Consider the following 6,000-nt stretch of genomic DNA (forward strand, 5'->3'; position numbering starts at 1 on the left):
TTTCCTGTTTTCCTGGAATTTTATGCCTTATTGTATAAAAAGCAAAATCCGCTTAAAGATAATTCTATTATTTCACTTCTGTTTCAGTGATGAATTGCATAGCGTGAACAGGCACTTCTGGCAATAAAGCAGAGTTCACATATGAATGCTTGGCAGGCTCTGTAGGTCTAATGAACAGTCCCGAAGGAGTGCTTCTTTCTACTGGAGTGTCAACTTGTGTAACATTTCCATGACACCAAAACTGGAAAAGAGCTATGCAGGAAAAGTTTCAGCCAAATAAAGCAGTGCAAGGAAACTGGACGAGTTAGCAATTTACCAACAACTCAGAAACTCCTTTTCCATTTTATTCTGCATGAAGCAAACAAGTGGAAAACATTGTAAAGGAAAATTAAATTCTTTTACAAGTGAAAAAGGAGTGAGGGGTGGGAATTATCAAAGATACAATGTGTCCTTAATGCAGCAGTTATTTGTGCATTTCTGTAGCCTTGAGTATCAAAACCACTCAAGATACTTCAGTGGCCTGTTCAAAAATATAAATTGCAATATATGTATAGTATAATATTAGTCTATTGAGAGAAGGACACATTAAATGTGACCATTCCAGTTAATATTTCTCACCCCTTCCATTAGTTCAAGATTTTTAAACATTGAATTATGGATGAAATTATTTTATCATTAATATATACCACTTTGAATCTTTGAGCAGCTACATAAAAATCCCCAAAATGTATACCAAAAAAACAGATTGCAAAATAATTTGCAGAATGATGGCTCCTTACATAGATATGAAGAGATAACCATTCTTACAATGCTGTCTCCTAGCTCAATTGAAAATGGCTTAGCAGATGAAAATATATATATATAAACACATTCTTAGAATAGTATAGCATCCTGATTAAGCCTGTGGGACAAATGTCAAAGGGACCTCCCTCCATCCTAGCCCTCTCAGATTTAGATTAGCACATGTCCTCTGATGTACAGCACAAACTGATGCAGGGCTACTCATGTTTAAGTCCACTCAACTCAGTGAGTTTAGAGTGAAGCAGGCTTACATCATTTTGTACTGTATATCTGAGAACACGTGCTAATCTAAATCTGGAGAAAATCTAAATCTGGGTTTAGATTAAAATAACTAGGCATAGAAATCAGACTCTGAAAAGACTTTGACTGCAAGAACAGACCCATATGAAACATTTACCCTGCCTGTCAATTGTAATCTTTATCTCAGGCCCTGTCCAGCTTGTCCCCATTTACCAAAGAGGTGAATGGTAACAATAAAGGATTTTAAAATAGTGGGCCTGGTGGAATGCTTTGCCCCAGAACTTCAGGTCCACTTAGCACCCAATCCACCGTCTTTTAGATGCCATGGAGAGACAGTTTCAATTGCTCAAGACTTTGGTTATTTTTTTCTGACTTCTTTTATTTTTCTTATAGTGGTGTTTTATTTTTCATTTATTTTACTTGATCTTGTGGATTAACTCACTTCTGCTGTCTGTTTGATCTGTTACTGTATTTTATGATTAATTATACTGGTGTTGGGTCTTTTTAATTGATTGTTTTATTGTTTCCATTTGATTGTCGATGGCCTTGAGTACATTTCTAAAGCCTAACAAAGAAATATCCAGGTTAATTGAATAAATGTTTTTTAAAAGTATTGCGAAACTGAAATATTGTTTCAAAACTTAGTAGCATTATTAAGATCCCACTGTTTTAGTTGAATCTTTTGCATATATTTAGTGAAAATGAATATTTATTTAAAATGGCTTGTTTAGTGCTCGCTCTTTGTCAGAATCAGAAGAAGGAATGTTAACTTCAAACCGAGTGACGGAAACTGACATTGACTAAATATGCATGCATGAGAACTTGGAACTTGATAACCTTTTCAAACTAAAAAAAAATACCCTTAATGCAGTGCAACTTTGAGTGAAAACAAATGTACGTTTGTAGCCTTGAGCAAACTGAACAATTGAAAAAGTACAGAAAAATAAGAAGACACATAGAAACAGGCAAATTTTAATATGGATAGCAGATTGTCTCCAGAAACCTGTCATTTCAGACAGGAAGTGGAATTGGCTATTGTTTGTTTCCCTTGGCTTTTTCACAAGCCCCATGTTTGAGAGGGAAGGCAGACTATAGATGTTTTAATGATTAAATACATTTTCACTCGTTTTCTGTTCTAATGAAAAAAAACTGGAGATGGTAATTTCACTTCTGAAGTATTTCATATCTCTTATCTATGAATCTGTGCAGGTAATGGGAGAGGATTTGAGTACATTTAATTCCAATGGGGGGAAAGATCTAGAAAATGAAGGGTATGATGGAAGAAGATATACTTAAACCAAATCTTTGATTTGTTGTGTTATTTCCTTTTTAAAAAATGTTGTTGTGTTATTTCCTTGTTGTGTTATTTCCTTTTAAAAAAATGTTGTTTGTTCATATTTCTGGTTCATCCTAAGCAGGTCTGCTCAGAATCCAACCCAGGACTATTCAATGGGACATGCTCCCAATAATGTGTTCTTAGGATTGGCGCTTTGAGTCATATTTATTGTCCTGGCACCTTTTAAGGTCATATTTTCTCTGAGCTGAACCAGAATGAAATAATAAGTCTGCTTGTATATTGTTTATCATGAATCTTCTGTCTCATCCCTTCAGTGTTTGGATGCTTTGTATAACTCAATGACATACTTCACTTTAAACAGGCTCCCCAGATTGCATCATACTACTATCTATAGAGCACTTGATTCTATCTTTACAGGATCAAAGGAAAGTTCACTGTGCTTTATAGACAAAGATAGATTTAACGGGGTTATCAAAGTTATTCTCATGCTAGGTTGCTCTGATGTGCCTCTTTGAACTTAACTGGGCACTATCCTTCAGAACATGCTCCAACGTACTGAAGAATTCCTTGAATCAGGAAAATGTGACTAGTTTCTTGGATGTATTGTCACCTGGAAGCAACTAGGTTTGTGCTAAAAAGCTCAACAAGATGGCTAATGAAGCTTAAAGTGCAACAGCACTAAGAAACTTCAAACCCTTCTAAGCCCATTGACTTCAGTGGGCTTAAAAGGATATAACTGCTTAGAACGGCACTGTTAAACTATCATAAGCTGTTTGAATTTCAGAACCGAGTTGGATTCTTTCCTAAGACGCTAGTGATAAATCACACATGGGGGCCCAATACCATAAAAGATGTCCTGCTGGCCTGGTACTGGAAGCCAGCCCTAGCTCTGGTCCAAAATTAGCCATGAGTTCCAGACAGTTGTTGCTCGTCTTATCTGAGCTATACTGAAAGCTTTTGGAAAGGTACAAAAGTACAAAGGAAAAGACAGTGGAGAGCCAGGTATAATCTTTCCCACAAAATCCAGAGCCACACTAAAATGGCTCTGGATGCCTGCTGCAATGCTGCACCCCTAGAGAATTAAAAGAGGCAGTGGTAAGGCCACTCCTGAAGAAACCATCTCTGGATCCCTTGGATTTTGCCAACTACCGCCTAGGGTCCCACTTTTCTTTCCTCAGTAAGGTAGTTGAAAGAATGGCTGAAGGTAGTATCAGTCCTGGTACGAGTCCAATCTGCTTCCATCCTGGCCACGGGACCAAGACAATTTTGGTTGACCTCACATATGAGCTCTGTAGAAACCTGGACTGAGGTGGGTTGGTGCTGCTGTTGCTTCTTGATCTGACAGTGGCGTTTAACCTGGTCAATCATGACATCTTGGCCCACTGCTCATTCCTCCAGGATCAGGGACAGAGGGTAGCAGTTGGAGAGAGGACTTCCACACACCATTCATTAGTGGGGGGGGGGGATCCCACAAGGGGTGATCTCTGATACTGTTTAACATCTATACTCTTGTCAAATTGATACGGAGTTTCAGTCCAGGATGTCACCAGTACACTGATGACATCCAGATGTATCTGTTGATGGACAGGTGACAAGATACCACCCCAGATATTCTGGCCAGTTGCTTGGGGGCGATGGTAGAATGGCTAAAAGAAAGATGCTGAAATTTAACCCATCAAAAATGGAGGTCATGGACTGGGCCAGAGAGTACCAGCTGCCAGCTCTTAACGCCATACAATTAATACTTGCACCAACCATCAGGAGTCTGGGAATGATCCTTGATGCCTCCTTGTCTATGCTCAGGTATCACAAGTCTCTCACCTGACTTGTTACCATCTTCACCAGGCAAGACACCACTCTACCTGTCTCAAGCCAATCTAGCCACAGTGATCCATGCAACAGTCACCTCTAAGCTGGACTACTGCAATTCACTCTATTTAGGGCTTCCCTTGGGCTTGCTCCAGAAAAACCAGCTGGTGCAGAATGTAGGAATGCAGATCCTCACTGGAACCCTGGGCAAGAGCACATTCAATCGGTACTTCACCAGCTTCACTGGCTCTGGAGTGGAATATTGAATCAAGTTCCAAGGTTTTGGTTTTCACCTTCAAAACCCTTAACAGTCTGGGGCCTCCGTACCTGTGGTCCCCCTCTCCCAAGGAGCATTCCAGTGTATGGATAACTTTCTGGTGACCCCTGACTTGAAAGACATCCTGCTGTCCTCAAAAGGACCAGGTCATGTTCTACCCTGGCCCCAACCTGGTGGAATTCTCTGTCCAAGGAGACTCAGGCCCTGTGAGATCTGATGCAGTTCAGCAGGGCCTGTAATGTAGAACTGTTCCACCAGGCATACAGTTGAAGCTGCAATGGGCTACCATTAAGTTGGCCTGCCTCATCTCCCCACTTCATCCCCCTTTCCCCCATCTTTTTTCCAACTGTGTTTTATCTTGCAGTAAAATGAGGGCTAGACACCATCTGAAAAATGATTTTACTATGCTTTTAATTGATTTTGGATTGTATTGAAACATGTTGAAAGTCACCGTGAGCCCAAGAGGGGAAGGACAGCAAAGTGTAATAAATCAATTTTAAAAGTAAGATGATGAATGTCAGTGATGAAGTTTTGTGCTATCTGCTGTGATGGACACCTTTTCTTGCATTATGGAAACAAACATCCCTTTCCAAATGTGGATGAACATTCAGACACTGAAGTGAATCTCATGCTACATTATGAAATACAAGTGCTTTGAGAAGACTGTGCCATATACTTCCTCAAATATTTGAATCAGATTTGAGAGTGGCTTGTCATGGAGCCAGGGTGGTATAGTGGTTAGAATGTTGGACTATAATCTGGGAGACCCACGATCTGAATCTTGATTCTGTCATGAAAACTTGCTAGGTGACCCTGCGTCAGTCACATACTCTCAGCCTAACCTAATTTCACAGAGTTGTTGGGAGGATAAAATTGAGGAGAGGAGTGTCGTCACAGGGGACAGTAGTAGGGTATAAATAAAGCAGATAAATAAGTACAAGTCACAATATGAATCCTCTTGATGTCATGGAAGCTCACTGGGTGATGTTGACTACGCACATATGCTCTGTCTGACCTGTCTTGTTGGGATAAAATGGTTGTGAGGATCAAATAGAGAAAGGAAAAACAACATTGTAAGCCACTTTGGGTCTCCACTGGGAGAAAAGCACGATCTAAATCCACTAATACATGGACAGCCCAATTCAGTGGGGCCAGGGAGTGCATCCCGGAAATGGTACCTCGCCTGGGATGTAAGTGGCATCTACACTGCCAGGGAGGGCAAACAGGGTGGCAGGGAGCCCCTGCACAGCTCTGTGGCACCCAACCCAGAAGAGGCTGCTTCCCTTAGAGCCATGCCAGCCCAACTGAGGACATCAAATGACTGGAGGAGGACTAAGGGTGTTCCCAGGGGTGGAGCCAACTTCAGTTGGCTTCTACTGGGCTTTTGGCCCAGGAACACCCCGTTCCTCAGGAACAGACTTACATCACACTTTTGTGTGGTCTAAGTCCATTTTGCCCTATTGCAGAGGCGGAGCTACCAGGGACAGGGGGGGTGCACATTGCACCGGGAGCATGCCTGGGGCTCCTCACAAGGTAACAGAAGCTTACCACACTATACAGCTTTAAAAGAGGCTTG

The sequence above is a fragment of the Sphaerodactylus townsendi genome, linkage group LG06 (genome assembly GCF_021028975.2).
Source record: "Sphaerodactylus townsendi isolate TG3544 linkage group LG06, MPM_Stown_v2.3, whole genome shotgun sequence".
In the NCBI taxonomy this organism is placed as follows: Eukaryota; Metazoa; Chordata; class Lepidosauria; order Squamata; family Sphaerodactylidae; genus Sphaerodactylus; species Sphaerodactylus townsendi.